This window comes from Panulirus ornatus, chromosome 10 (genome assembly GCF_036320965.1).
Source record: "Panulirus ornatus isolate Po-2019 chromosome 10, ASM3632096v1, whole genome shotgun sequence".
In the NCBI taxonomy this organism is placed as follows: Eukaryota; Metazoa; Arthropoda; class Malacostraca; order Decapoda; family Palinuridae; genus Panulirus; species Panulirus ornatus.
In genome coordinates, this window is record NC_092233.1 from 13,053,985 (window position 1) to 13,069,036 (window position 15,052).

Sequence of the window (15,052 nt, forward strand, 5' to 3'; positions counted from 1 at the left end):
GGTGTGATAGTCTGTGAGGAGAGATATATTGCATAATATTCTCCTTGACTGGGGTGAGGGAGGAGTATAATAGAGTTAACTCACTGATTCCTATTCTGGGACTTCATAACTAACACCTAATAACTTCATAAGTAATTGAACTAACTCGTCCACTCCAATGAAAGAGTATGGCGTTCATGATACAAGAATTTGAATTAATTCGTGTAAACTCACAGACCGGTGTGGTTGTCCCACTAATTAATGCTTTGATAAGAAAATCCTGATATCACACGCAATACCATTTACAATTTTCATTAAACAAATGCCGTTCTGTCAATGGCTTGACGTGAGCGTGGAGCCAGGCCCAATAACAGTGGCTGCATTAGCTACAATCTCTTTTTATTCCAGGTTATTCTGGGGAAATGTAATTTCATGCACCCCAGGGCTGTGGTGGATCAGTTATGATACATACTGACAATCAGAACTCAAGATCTGTCTATATGTCTCTCATTAGCTTGATAATTGCCTTACTATAAAAAAAAGTAATTTATCAAGCGTACAACATTTCCTAATTATCTTCACTTAAACCGATAAATTCTAGTGACCATTATCTTTTCACGATATTTTCTTTTTTTGTTACAAATGATTACAGTTACGTGAACCTACTCTACTGGAAATGCCAAAATGATCTGTTCAAAGACACACTGACAGTGAGGTAATAATTTTCTCCACGTAAAGTGTCCCTCTGTGTTTTGTGCAAGATTCCCACAGTGATGCATTTTCCCTGAGTTTGAATCATGAATTCTATCAGCAACACACACAAAAAAGAAAGAAAATCACTGTACATGTCTAAGAAATATTCAGGAATATGTAGGATCTAAACATAAGGATCTGAGGCATCGTCACTTCATTCTGATTGTCATATATTAAAGAGATATAATATTCGGTATCTATAGCCTTGCATTCGAGTTAGCTGAATACATCTGGAGAATAAGTCAGTCATCCACTTTATCAGAACCAATATCAACACGAAGCACTACGTAACGAAGTGTCGCCAGCCATGCTGTTTTAAAAATTAGTAAAGAATAGAGACAATCCACTCGCTGCGTACGATCCTCCCTCCCTCCCATACACAATTCAGCAGTTACGTAATAAAACATGAAAGCGTTCAAATGATATGAGTATGATTCTGGTACTCACCAGGAAGGGGTTCGTACGAGACCATGATTGCAGCAAACACAATGGACGGAGCTCCCTCCTGTGTTTTTCTATCCCCGTGATCCCTGGTGGACTCATTCGTCAGTAAGGTTTCACGAAATTCTTGTCTATCTAGCTATGCTTATGGGAACGTTCTGTCTGGCTATATCTATGGAAACGTCCGTACACGATTCAAAAGATATCTTTCAGTGGGAACAAACTCCCTTCATCTTTCAGTGGGAGCACACTTCCTTTATCTAACAGTGGGAGCAAACTCCCTTTATCTTTCAGTGGGAGCAAACTCCCTTCATCTTTCAGTGGGAGCAAACTCCCTTTATCTTTCAGTGGGAGCAAACTCCCTTCATCTTTCAGTGGGAGCAAACTCCCTTTATCTTGCAGTGGGAGCAAACTCCCTTTATCTTTCAGTGGGAGAAAACTCCTTTCATCTTTCAGTCGGAGCAAACTCCCTTCATCTTTCAGTGGGAGCAAACTCCCTTCATCTTTCAGTGGGAGCAAACTCCCTTCATCTTTCAGTGGGAGCACACTTCCTTTATCTAACAGTGGGAGCAAACTCCCTTTATCTTTCAGTGGGAGCAAACTCCCTTCATCTTTCAGTGGGAGCACACTTCCTTTATCTTTCAGTGGGAGCAAACTCCCTTCATCTTTCAGTGGGAGCACACTTCCTTTATCTAACAGTGGGAGCAAACTCCCTTTATCTTTCAGTGGGAGCAAACTCCCTTCATCTTTCAGTGGGAGCACACTTCCTTTATCTTTCAGTGGGAGCAAACTCCCTTCATCTTTCAGTGGGAGCAAACTCCCTTCATCTTTAAGTGGGAGCAAACTCCCTTCATCTTTCAGTGGGAGCAAACTCCCTTCATCTTTCAGTGGGAGCAAACTCCCTTCATCTTTAAGTGGGAGCAAACTCCCTTCATCTTTCAGTGGGAGCACACTCCCTCTCTTTTTCACGTCATGTGTTGAAAAAGACGACTGTGTTCTACGTGCCTCCCGTCCTCTAGTCGATAAACGCCAATGGTCATGCTCCGTACACAGAATCTCTCTCGGTAATAGCTCTGTGATTTAGCTCTTACCCCTCTTCCCCCACCTGCTCCACACTGTAATTCTGGTGGTTTATAAAAAGACCCAGAGCTATTTTCCGTTCCCATTTCCAAGTATCAAGAATCATTACCCCGAGCAAGCCCAGCAGGATTATTCAGATATATTTCCCAAATGAACTGGGAACCAGCCACCCCATTCACATTAGTTGTAACTTTGTTTTTCATTCTTTCTACAAAGGAAGGGACATGCAATGTTTGGTATTATGTCATGAATATATATTATTTCTTTCATGTTAGCTAAGACGGCATGAGCAACTAAATGCCCTAATGAATAGTAATCTCATTAACGTTTTATATATATATATATATATATATATATATATATATATATATATATATATATATATATATATATATATATATATATATCTTAGATTAGGCTACCTAGGTATCAAGGCATCCATTTCACCGACCAACCCCAAAGGAAGGATGAACAGCAGGGTTGACTATGGACCGACAGCCGCAACTAGGATTCGAACCTTCGCTTTGTATTATAATCTTTTGTACTGTTTAGTAAAATCATGTATTGTGAAGCTAAGCTAGGGTCACTTGATAAAACAGACGTCACTAGACTTGGTCAACATGTTGCTCAGGAGCAAGTCACGCCATGAACAAGTGGCAGCTGATGATGGCTGGTTAGACGACGCACATGTTCCCCTGTGGTTCGTCAGAAGGACAACACCACAGGAAGGACAGCACTACAGGAAGAACAGCACCACAGAAGCTTGGTAGAAACACGCGGGAAGGGAGCTATAATTCCGATCTGCCCGGAGCGATGGCTCGCTTACTTACATTCAAACAATAAGATTGTTTATCTGTCGGACTAAGGAAAGGAGAAGGGTGAGGAGCACCTTCGCTATTTCGAGACTCGTTCCATTTTCTGTCACGGCGTATTGGACGTTTATATTCATATTACGTCCATATTCCTTCTGAATCTCCATTTTTGCCAAACAATTCGCCTTTCCTTACATTAACTCCTTTCTCTTTTAGCTACGAGAATTCTTGGTACGTCTAAAAACCATCTCTGGATCTTAGTCATCCATAGAATAATGGAGCAGTAAAATTCGTACTCTGGAGGTCAAAAAAAAAAAGACTATCATTATTCTTCTAGAATAAAAAATTACGATTTGGTATGTGACTGATACAGTTTTCTTTTCCGTTCTTTGTCTTATCAAATCGTCTTTCCTCCAGCTGACGAGTATTTTCATGGCTGCTTGGGCGAGTTGCTTGATCCATAACCATCGTCTTGAATGTTTACATATCCTGCTCGAAATGTTCTTACCACCCGCAATATTGTGGTGGGCTACATGCCCAGTGTATGTGGTTAACGATGACGGCCTAAAAAAAAAAAAAATCCCGCAACCCACCATCAACCAATACCATTCTCGATTCACCAGCAAAACAAGTGAGGTTACAGGCACCTGATGATATAAACATTCACGTGAGGATTCCGCAAAGGCAAGGCTTTACACACTTCTTTTTTTTTTTGACGGATTTATATTGTGTACTCTATCTTGATTCTCCGGTATAGAATCCGGCTAAAAAGACGATAATGATATATGATGAAGATGGGTTTCACAAAATGATGAAAAGCTTTTCTTTTTTTTTTTCGATGCTGTAGAGAAATAACTCGCTTTTCAGTTAGAAGCTGTTCGTGTACATTACGACTAGCGAGTCCATCGGCTGTCTATGGGTCTGGCAGACTGGGTATCCTCAATACATGTATATACAACGGAGTGGACTATGCTCGTACAGTCCATCCCTTTGGTTGTTTGTGGTTCTGAGTGCGTGACTGCGGATACGAGTTGTGGTTGTGAGATACGTGTGTGTGTGTGTGTGTGTGTGTGTGTGTGTGTGTGTGTGTGTGTGTGTGTCACGAATGTGTGTCCTGGGTGACAGTCGTCGTGTGTGAGGTGGTTTTGTGTGACCTGGTTGAGTGAATGGAGGACGTGAGTCGTGGTGTGATCTGGGTCTCAGTTATGAGTAAGGATCGTGGAGGTGAATCGTGGGTAGTGAGTCATGCGTGTGAACCATGGGGGGTTTTATCAGTCGTTGGTTGTTGGAAATGGGTGTGAGCTGTGGTTTTGAGCCGCGAACCTTGAGCGGTAATTGTTGATATAAGTCATGATTATGAGCTGTGGTTTCGGGCTGCAGGTGTAAGACGTGTGAGTGTTTACTCGTAGGTGTGAGTCGTGAGTACGAGCCATGGTCACAGGTGTGAGGCGTGTGTATGAGTCGTGATCTGATCCGTGGATCATACTCGTGAGCCGTTAGTATTATTAGTTGGCATGATTCGTAGTGTGCATGTACGAGCCATGGCTGTGAGGCGTGGGGTATGAACCATGCATGTGAGTCGTGGATGTGAGCCATGAAAATCAGTCGTAGGTTTCAAATGAGTTTATGTGAGTACTGAGTGTGAGCTGTTTGTGTAAGTTGCTGGTATGTGCAGTCAGAATGAGCCGTAGAAGCGAACCACTTGTATGACGTGTGTGTGTGTGCGTGTGTGTGTGTGTGTGTGTGTGTGTGTGTGTGTGTGTGTGTGTGTGTGATGTAAACCGCAAGTGTGGGCCGTGGGCGTGATAGACGCGGGTGTCAGTGATGGATCAGGGTCGTGGGCGTGATGTATGGCTGTGAGCCGCATGTGCGAGCAATGTGTGTGTGTGTGTGTGTGTGTGTGTGTGTGTGTGTGTGTGTCATTGATATGAACCAGGTCTACTACTGAAAGTTCAGAGCTGCAGGATGTGAGCTGTAGATGAGACGTGGTTACGTGTAAGCCTTGCAGATGGCAGTAACGCTGCACACACGATCAATCACCTCCTCCTACCGTCTCTTGTCTTTGTCTTGCACTAACTTTCCAGTCGTCACTTAAACAAACTTTTCTTCTACGCTGTCAGCATTACCTTTCTCTCTGAAAGCCTTCCTGCGTTCTGGTTTTAAACACTCGGGGAGGGATGGATGTTCTTCTCTGGCCACTTGTGATGATACGGTGCTTAGGAACGTATTCCTCCCTAAACCCAACACTTCTGGAGGCTGTCTGGCAGCTATTTACCTGTGTCTCTCCTTCTAACGCGAGGTGAAGAAATAAATGACTTTAGCCTCAGTTACTTGAATATATATTCACTCCCTCTTCCACACATCATTGTTCTCTCAGGATGCATAACTTATTTACGCAGCTGTTTACAACCAGCTTGCCCTTCTCATACCCAAACTGTAAATATTTACATCTTATTTGTCTTCGCTACCTCACTCTCACATATAAACCCTCAAAATCCCCGTTGCTGTAGTGTCAAAGTGCCCGCTTACAACGGTGTTGCCTCTCTTGTATGGCAACAACATCCACACGATCCCTGGTTTCCCTTGAGTATACACGGCCCTCGTCCGGCCGTGGTATGTTTACCTCCGGGAACGCAGGAGTAATAAATGCTCATTGACAATGCTCCGTCCTGCCCAGCGCACTGGGATGTGCACCTTAAGGCAGGTGTCTCCAAGGGTGAAATCAGAGGACTGCAGTACAAATTTGCCGGCGAGGGGTAGGAAGTAAAAGGAATGTAAATACTTGGGAAGATTTTTCAGCGTCTCGCCGCTCTTGTGGTGGAGAAGTTGCGCCCCCACAAGATGACTGTTAAAAGCCATCAAGGCAAGAGGGTTGCATGTGATAACTGCCGGCAGAAAAGGACGACAAAGAAGAGAGAGAGAGAGAGAGAGAGAGAGAGAGAGAGAGAGAGAGAGAGAGAGAGAGAGAGAGAGAGAGAGAGAGAGAGAGAGAGACCAACGCTTCACAATGTGTTATTCATAGCGGCGTTAACTTGGCTGGGTCAAAATTGAATCACATTTAGGAGGCAGGAAGGCTAATGGCCCTTTTACTTGTTCACTTGAGTTCCCGCAGCAGAGAAGCTACAGAGTCGGCATGGGTAACAAATGGGTATAAAATGACTATTACTACACTTGCATAGTGGAGGTTCGTGATAATGTGAGTCTCACTGAAATACAAAATACATGAAAAAATGAAAATCTTGTATGATATACAACTTTAGAGGAGCTGTATTTGATCTCCATTGACCGTATGGGATATTTGGTGTTTCTTGTCAAACAGAATAACATCTGAACCAATGAAATAACTACAGTTACCTATTAGCCAATGGATTAATGAAATGAAAACCCGATTTGCGTACGTTTTAAACACTGTGAAATTGCTACCAAACACGACCCTTTCGAACGGTCCTCATGGCAACCAAAGGCAACTCTAGTTCACAACAGACAACCAAAGGCAACTCTAGCCCACAACAGACAACCAAAGGCAACTCTAGCCCACAATACAACCAAGGGCAACTCCAGCTCACAATAGACAACCAAAGGTAACTCTAGCCCACAACACAACCAAGGGCAACTCTAGCCCACAACAGACAACCAAAGGCAACTCTGGCCCACAATAGACAACCAAAGGTAACTCTAGCCCACAACACAACCAAGGGCAACTCTAGCCCACAACAGACAGCCAAAGGCAACTCTGGCCCACAATAGACAACCAAAGGCAACTCTAGCCCACAACAGACAACCAAAGGCAACTCTAGCCCACAATACAACCAAAGGCAACTCTAGCCCACAACAGACAACCAAAGGCAACTCTAGCCCACAACACAACCAAGGGCAACTCTAGCCCACAACAGACAACCAAAGGCAACTCTGGCCCACAATAGACAACCAAAGGCAACTCTAGCCCACAATACAACCAAAGGCAACTCTAGCCCACAACAGACAACCAAAGGCAACTCTAGCCCACAATAGACAACCAAAGGCAACTCTAGCCCACAATAGACAACCAAAGGCAACTCTAGCCCACAACACAACCAAGGGCAACTCTAGCCCACAACAGACAACCAAAGGCAACTCTAGCCCACAACAGACAACCAAAGGCAACTCTAGCCCACAATACAACCAAGGGCAACTCTAGCCCACATCAGACAACCAAAGGCAGCTTCGTCCTGCTTATGGTTACATGACCCAAAGTAAGGTCTTGCTTGTCATTTCTTCAACGGCCGAAAACACACCACTGAAGTGCAGTTTCTGTAGTCCATTCCCACCATGTCAAAGACCCAAAGACTGATTTGACACGAGTTTATAATGGCAGCCACCACAAACATTACACAATGCTTTGTGATAGCCGTTACACGAGGTATGACGAAAGAATCAAAGACGATCCAGGTTATGAAACAGATTACTAGGCTTTCTTAAAATATCTTAAGATATTCTGTCATACAGGAATCCTTTCCCATGCTAATGAGTGTAGCGCAGCCTCTTGGAACGGCAGGAGCCCCTGACAGAGCGTCTTGGAATTACACCCCAAGAATCCCCTTTGTGAAAAAGGTGGGTCCTGATGGTGTGTATGATAGTAATGATATACAAATCCCATGTGATTAGATGCGAGCGCTCTCTTCATTAGCACGCTAATGACCACCTAGTAATCGAGACGTGTGAAATGCGATAATATACCAACCAGCTGCTGCGCTGGATAATGACTCTTAAATACTCACCACGAAAATCTCTTCTCTGTGACATGTTAGCTTTATTAAGCTGATCCATAATAACCATAAACTGCCACGCAAATCTCTTCTCTGTGACATGTTAGCTTTATTAAGCTGATCCATGATTACCATACACTGCCACGAAAATCTCTTCTCTGTGACATGTTAGCTTTATTAAGCTGATCCATAATAACAATAGACTGGGACACAAGAGCAAGTTACAATAAGCTACAATTTCACAGACCTACCAATAGACAGAATCAAGACAGGTATTAATGATGCAACGATCGTCATTGCTCTCTCTCTCTCTCTCTCTCTCTCTCTCTCTCTCTCTCTCTCTCTCTCTCTCTCTCTCTCTCTCTCTCTCTCTCTCTCCCCGTTCAAAACAACATAAAATGATCATATGTGTAGGCGAACAAAATGGACCACCGTGATGCAGTGGTTAGCGTTACTGACCGCGACGTATTCACGGGCGGCCCGCCCAGGGTCGAGCGCATAGTTTTTGAATTGTGGTTGCGGAAGGTGGTCCACAGCCAATCCAGCTCTTCATCCTCTCCTAGGTGTTCGTCGATAAATCGAGTACTATATATATATATATATATATATATATATATATATATATATATATATATATATATATATATATATATATATATATATATATATTTATATTTTTTTTATTATACTTTGTCGCTGTCTCCCGCGTTTGCGAGGTAGCGCAAGGAAACAGACGAAAGAAATGGCCCAACCCCCCCCCATACACATGTATATACATACGTCCACACGCAAATATACATACCTACACAGCTTTCCATGGTTTACCCCAGACGCTTCACATGCCTTGATTCAATCCACTGACAGCACGTCAACCCCGGTGTACCACATGTCTCCAATTCACTCTATTCCTTGCCCTCCTTTCACCCTCCTGCATGTTCAGGCCCCGATCACACAAAATCTTTTTCACTCCATCTTTCCACCTCCAATTTGGTCTCCCTCTTCTCCTCGTTCCCTCCACCTCCGACACATATATCCTCTTGGTCAATCTTTCCTCACTCATTCTCTCCATGTGCCCAAACCACTTCAAAACACCCTCTTCTGCTCTCTCAACCACGCTCTTTTTATTTCCACACATCTCTCTTACCCTTACGTTACTCACTCGATCAAACCACCTCACACCACACATTGTCCTCAAACATCTCATTTCCAGCACATCCATCCTCCTGCGCACAACTCTATCCATAGCCCACGCCTCGCAACCATACAACATTGTTGGAACCACTATTCCTTCAAACATACCCATTTTTGCTTTCCGAGATAATGTTCTCGACTTCCACACATTCTTCAAGGCTCCCAGAATTTTCGCCCCCTCCCCCACCCTATGATCCACTTCCGCTTCCATGGTTCCATCCGCTGACAGATGCACTCCCAGATATCTAAAACACTTCACTTCCTCCAGTTTTTATCCATTCAAACTCACCTCCCAATTGACTTGACCCTCAACCCTACTGTACCTAATAACCTTGCTCTTATTCACATTTACTCTTAACTTTCTTCTTCCACACACTTTACCAAACTCAGTCACCAGCTTCTGCAGTTTCTCACATGAATCAGCCACCAGCGCTGTATCATCAGCGAACTACAACTGACTCACTTCCCAAGCTCTCTCATCCCCAACAGACTTCATACTTGCCCCTCTTTCCAAAACTCTTGCATTTACCTCCCTAACAACCCCATCCATAAACAAATTAAACAACCATGAAGACATCACACACCCCTGCCGCAAACCTACATTCACTGAGAACCAATCACTTTCCTCTCTTCCTACACGTACACATGCCTTACATCCTCGATAAAAACTTTTCACTGCTTCTAACAACTTTCCTCCCACACCATATATTCTTAATACCTTCCACAGAGCATCTCTATCAACTCTATCATATGCCTTCTCCAAATCCATAAATGCTACATACAAATCTATTTGCTTTTCTAAGTATTTCTCACATACATTCTTCAAAGCAAACACCTGATCCACACATCCTCTACCACTTCTGAAACCACACTGCTCTTCCCCAATCTGATGCTCTGTACATGCCTTCACCCTCTCAATCAATACCCTCCCATATAATTTACCAGGAATACTCAACAAACTTATACCTCTGTAATTTGAGCACTCACTCTTATCCCCTTTGCCTTTGTACAATGGCACTATGCACGCATTCCGCCAATCCTCAGGCACCTCACCATGAGTCATACATACATTAAATAACCTTACCAACCAGTCAACAATACAGTCACCCCCTTTTTTAATAAATTCCACTGAAATACCATCCAAACCTGCTGCCTTGCCGGCTTTCATCTTCCGCAAAGCTTTCACTACCTCTTCTCTGTTTACCAAATCATTTTCCCTAACCCTCTCACTTTGCACACCACCTCGACCAAAACACCCTATATCTGCCACTCTATCATCAAACACATTCAACAAACCTTCAAAATACTCACTCCATCTCCTTCTCACATCACCACTACTTGTTATCACCTCCCCATTTGCGCCCTTCACTGAAGTTCCCATTTGCTCCCTTGTCTTACGCACTTTATTTACCTCCTTCCAGAACATCTTTTTATTCTCCCTAAAATTTACTGATACTCTCTCACCCAACTCTCATTTGCCCTTTTTTTCACCTCTTGCACCTTTCTCTTGACCTCCTGTCTCTTTCTTTTATACATCTCCCACTCAATTGCATTTTTTCCCTGCAAAAATCGTCCAAATAGATAGATAGATAGATAGATAGATAGATAGATAGATAGATAGACAAACACACATAGATAAGATATATAGGTAGATAGATAGATAGATAACAGCGTAAATAAAATAGCCTTGAATAGAGCATTTCGTTGCCCGTGCCGTTTCAGCTAACATAACAGAAAATTCTCAGAATTACGATAAGTTTCATCACAACCATGATCCTGGAGGCATATCAACAAATGCCTATAGACAATGGAGATCAATGCTATACATGTGATATGTAATTCAGTTTGAACGTCACTGATTTTAATGCTCGTATATCGTTTTGTTATGAAATCCAGAGGAGTAGATATGTAACAGGAACTCAGTGTGCACGTCACTGATTTTAATGCTCGTATATCGTTTTGTTATGAAATTCAGAGGAGTAATTTAGAATCAGACTGAATATTTCAGGAACATTATTCCTTCAGGTTTTCCAGACTGATGTACGAAACATGAATAAATCACTGAAGAGCAATGCCTAGGAATCTGCCCATTCATTTACCCGAAATTCTGAGACTAAATTGATTAAACTTCGTAATGACGCAGTGGCACACTCCAAAAAGTCGATAGATAGGGTGATAACAGCTGTGACTAAAGGCTCCAAGAAATTGCGATCAGAGTTTATGAGATGATACCGAAAAAAACAGTCATTTCCTCTCACTGATGATGATGATGAGACGCAAGAACACACGCAAGAACACTTTGAGATTGTTCTTATCACAGTCTGACACTTTGATGATAGTTGTTGTGAACTGTTGCGAATACACAGATGATGTGTTTGTAGTCGTCTGCATCGTCTGTCCTCCGCACTGACGGTAGGAATATGTCAACAAATGACTACCTACCTATTTACGCTGCTTCAAAACTTATCATGGATCATTGGACTTGCATGATCCCTAAACTGTTCTATGAGTTTAAGTAACTTGACAGTCGGACTCAAAGGAAATTTCAGGTTACGCTGCTTCAAAACTTACCATGATCTCACATTGGACTTGCATGATCCCTAAAACTGTTCGATGCGTTTAAGTAACTTAACAGTTGTGCTCAAAGGAAATTCCAGGGGCAAAAATGAAAAAAAAAAAGTAAAGACATTGGCTACAACCACGAAGAGAAAAGAGACCAAAGCTCCGGAAGATTATGGTCCTACCGAGCTAGAAGCGACCCCTGAGGCACGGGAGGATGTGTGGACAGTGAAAAGCCGAAACAGTTCAGGGTGATTTCAGTGAAGGGCACAAACCACGGTGGCTGAGAAGGGGGGGGGGGGAGAGAGAGAGAGAGAGAGAGAGAGAGAGAGAGAGAGAGAGAGAGAGAGAGAGAGAGAGAGAGAGAGAGAGAGAGAGAGAGAGAGGGTAGGAAAGATCTAGAAGCTGAGCCGAATAGGGAAGCGGAGGGGGAGAAACCCGATGGTAAGAAGTATCAGAGCAGGTGATCAGGCCGGGAGGAGGAGTCTGACAGCCTAGGAAGAGGAGGAGGAGAATGACGCCTCCTCCTCCTCCTCCACCTCCACTGCTGAGGGAGAGTTGAGCACGAAGCAGGCAGGAGGTCGGTTAGGACGTGAGGAGGAGGTGGTCTAGCAGTGGGAGGGAAGACTACCTAACGTCACTCGTGTCCCAAGTGGTCGGTACTTATTCAGTGTGGGGAATCCATAATGCATGAACACTGGGGGAAAAAGGGAATGTGAAAAGCTTAACATGCAATATTCCATAAGGTAAAGAAGAACGCGAACTGTAAAGGGTGAAGGTTGCTCAACTGTAATGGCGGAAGGAAGTAAATATGTTGGTACAAAATTTCTTGAGACAATTTCAAGAAATATAAGTATATTTCTAAGTCGCGGACACTGTCAGAACCCACAAATAGTTCAGCAATAAATTCGTGGTTATGACTACAAAAAAAAGAGGGAAATATGCTTTCAACAATGTCAAGTAAAATGGTTAAGGATTCGAGTGGACTAGTGAATGTTTTCTGTTTTATCCATGAATGTTTCATCCATTCGTACTCAAATGTATATTCCAGACTGAAATTATGTACTTCACGGAATCTAACATATGAAGATACAGTCTCATGGCCCAATTCAATCTAGTTTTAGTCCTGCACCTTTATCATCTCATCCAGTCTGACAAATTTGAAACAAAGGTGATGTGTAACAAAGTTGACGTTTGTATATGAACTCCTGGTTATCCTCCGTCTCCTGGAAAGGGAAAAAAAAAGACATTCCCAGTCACATCCACTTTAACACCGGCTCGTGGGAGTAACTTACCATCCAACGTGCATCCCTCACCCAACAGCAGTGTGTGCACGTAACCAGCTGCAGCTGGCCAGACGCACACGCTGGGGGGGCACCTGGGGAGAAACCCAGCACCAACACTCCTCGCTGCACAGTCATGTGCGCCTCACAAGCACCTGAAGGGGAACACAACCTTTCGGTGTTGTATGTTGTTTTGTTCTTGTCAAAAAAATAATTTCAACTGTGATACTTTAAGCAGCTTACAGGCAAAGTTAGCTCTCTTTCTTTCTAGACGCGTTCCGTTTGTAAATCATTTTTTCTTCAATGTTCTACTTTCGCTAAGTCTACATATTCGAAATGGTGGATTTAAGTGACGCCACTGAAACAAGTAGATTTACATATTATAGATATATCAGAGAGGCCAAGATTCACCTACACAGTCTCCACAGTAGGGCAGCGCATCATACAACGTGGGGCAACGCATAATGCAACGTAGGAAAACGCATAATGCAACGCAGGAAAACGCATGATGCAACGTGGGGCAACGCATCATGCAACGTGGGGCAACGCATCATGCAACGTAGGGCAACGCATAATGCAACGCAGGAAAACGCATGATGCAACGCGGGCAACGCATCATGCAACGTGGGGCAACGCATCTGGCAACGTAAGGCAACGCATCATGCAACGTAGGGCAACGCATCATGCAACGTATGGCAACGCATCATGCAACGTAGGGCAACGCATTATACAACGTAGGGCAACGCATAATGCAACGTAGGAAAACGCATAATGTAACGCAGGGCAACGCATAATGCAACGCAGGGGAAAACGCATAATGCAACGCAGGGGCGACGCATAATGTAACGCAGGGGCGACGCATAATGTAACGCAGGGGCAACGCATAATGCAACGTGGCACGCATAATGCAACGTAGGGCAACGCATAATGTAACGCAGGGCAACGCATAATGCAACGCAGGGGCAACGCATAATGTAACGCAGGGGCAACGCATAATGTAACGCAGGGGCAACGCATAATGTAACGCAGGGGCAACGCATAATGCAACGCAGGGCGACGCATCATGAGAAAACAAGGCCCATCACTTATGTTAAGATAGACCTCACGATCTCATGAAACTCGAAGAAAATGACACGACTCTCGGAACGAATGGTTTCGCAAGTGCCGATGTATCTGGCGGAAACACTTGACAAGCCTTGTAACGCCTACAAGGACACCAGCGACAAGCCCTTTGGGGGTCCATCAGGATACTGATGACATGCCCCTCGGGCACACAAGGAAACTGGTGTGAAGATACAATATATATATATATATATATATCTATATCTATTATATACATATCTATATATCTATTATCGCCATATGCGTGGAATCCCTGCTCACGTTCTGAAACGCGAAATAGATGAAAAAAAAAATGTTTTAACCACTGCCCGCTGAGGGTTTGAGCCTTAGACCAACACTTGGTACTGACCTACAAGATGACAGCACTCGTCCATCTCAGACGGTCCTTGAGGTCTCACAGCTACATCTCGTAATGGGTCGCGTCCATTTTACTGATGTATAACAGGAAAATTGATGACTGACAAACACTGAATCTTTCTCTACAAGAATCTACAAAAGGCATCTGGAATACTGTAGCAGACGAGTCAGTCTTTAAAGTCCATGAATTTCAGTGTTATTCTACTTTTGTTACTGATTAATGCTGACCTGTAATCTGACACAGTACTTGACCAAAATAATAGTCAAGTCGACCAATAACCTGACACAGTACTTGACCAAATAATAGTCAAGTCGACCAATAACCTGACACAGTACTTGACCAAATAATAGTCAAGTTGACCAATAACCTGACACAGTACTTGACCAAATAATAGTCAAGTCGACCAATAACCTGACACAGTACTTGACCAAATAATAGTCAAGTCGACCAATAACCTGACACAGTACTTGACCAAATAATAGTCAAGTCGACCAATAACCTGACACAGTACTTGACCAAATAATAGTCAAGTTGACCAATAACCTGACACAGTACTTGACCAAATAATAGTCAAGTTGACCAATAACCTGACACAGTACTTGACCAAATAATAGTCAAGTCGACCAATAACCTGACACAGTACTTGACCAAATAATAGTCAAGTCGACCAATAACCTGACACAGTACTTGACCAAATAATAGTCAAGTCGACCAATAACCTGACACAGT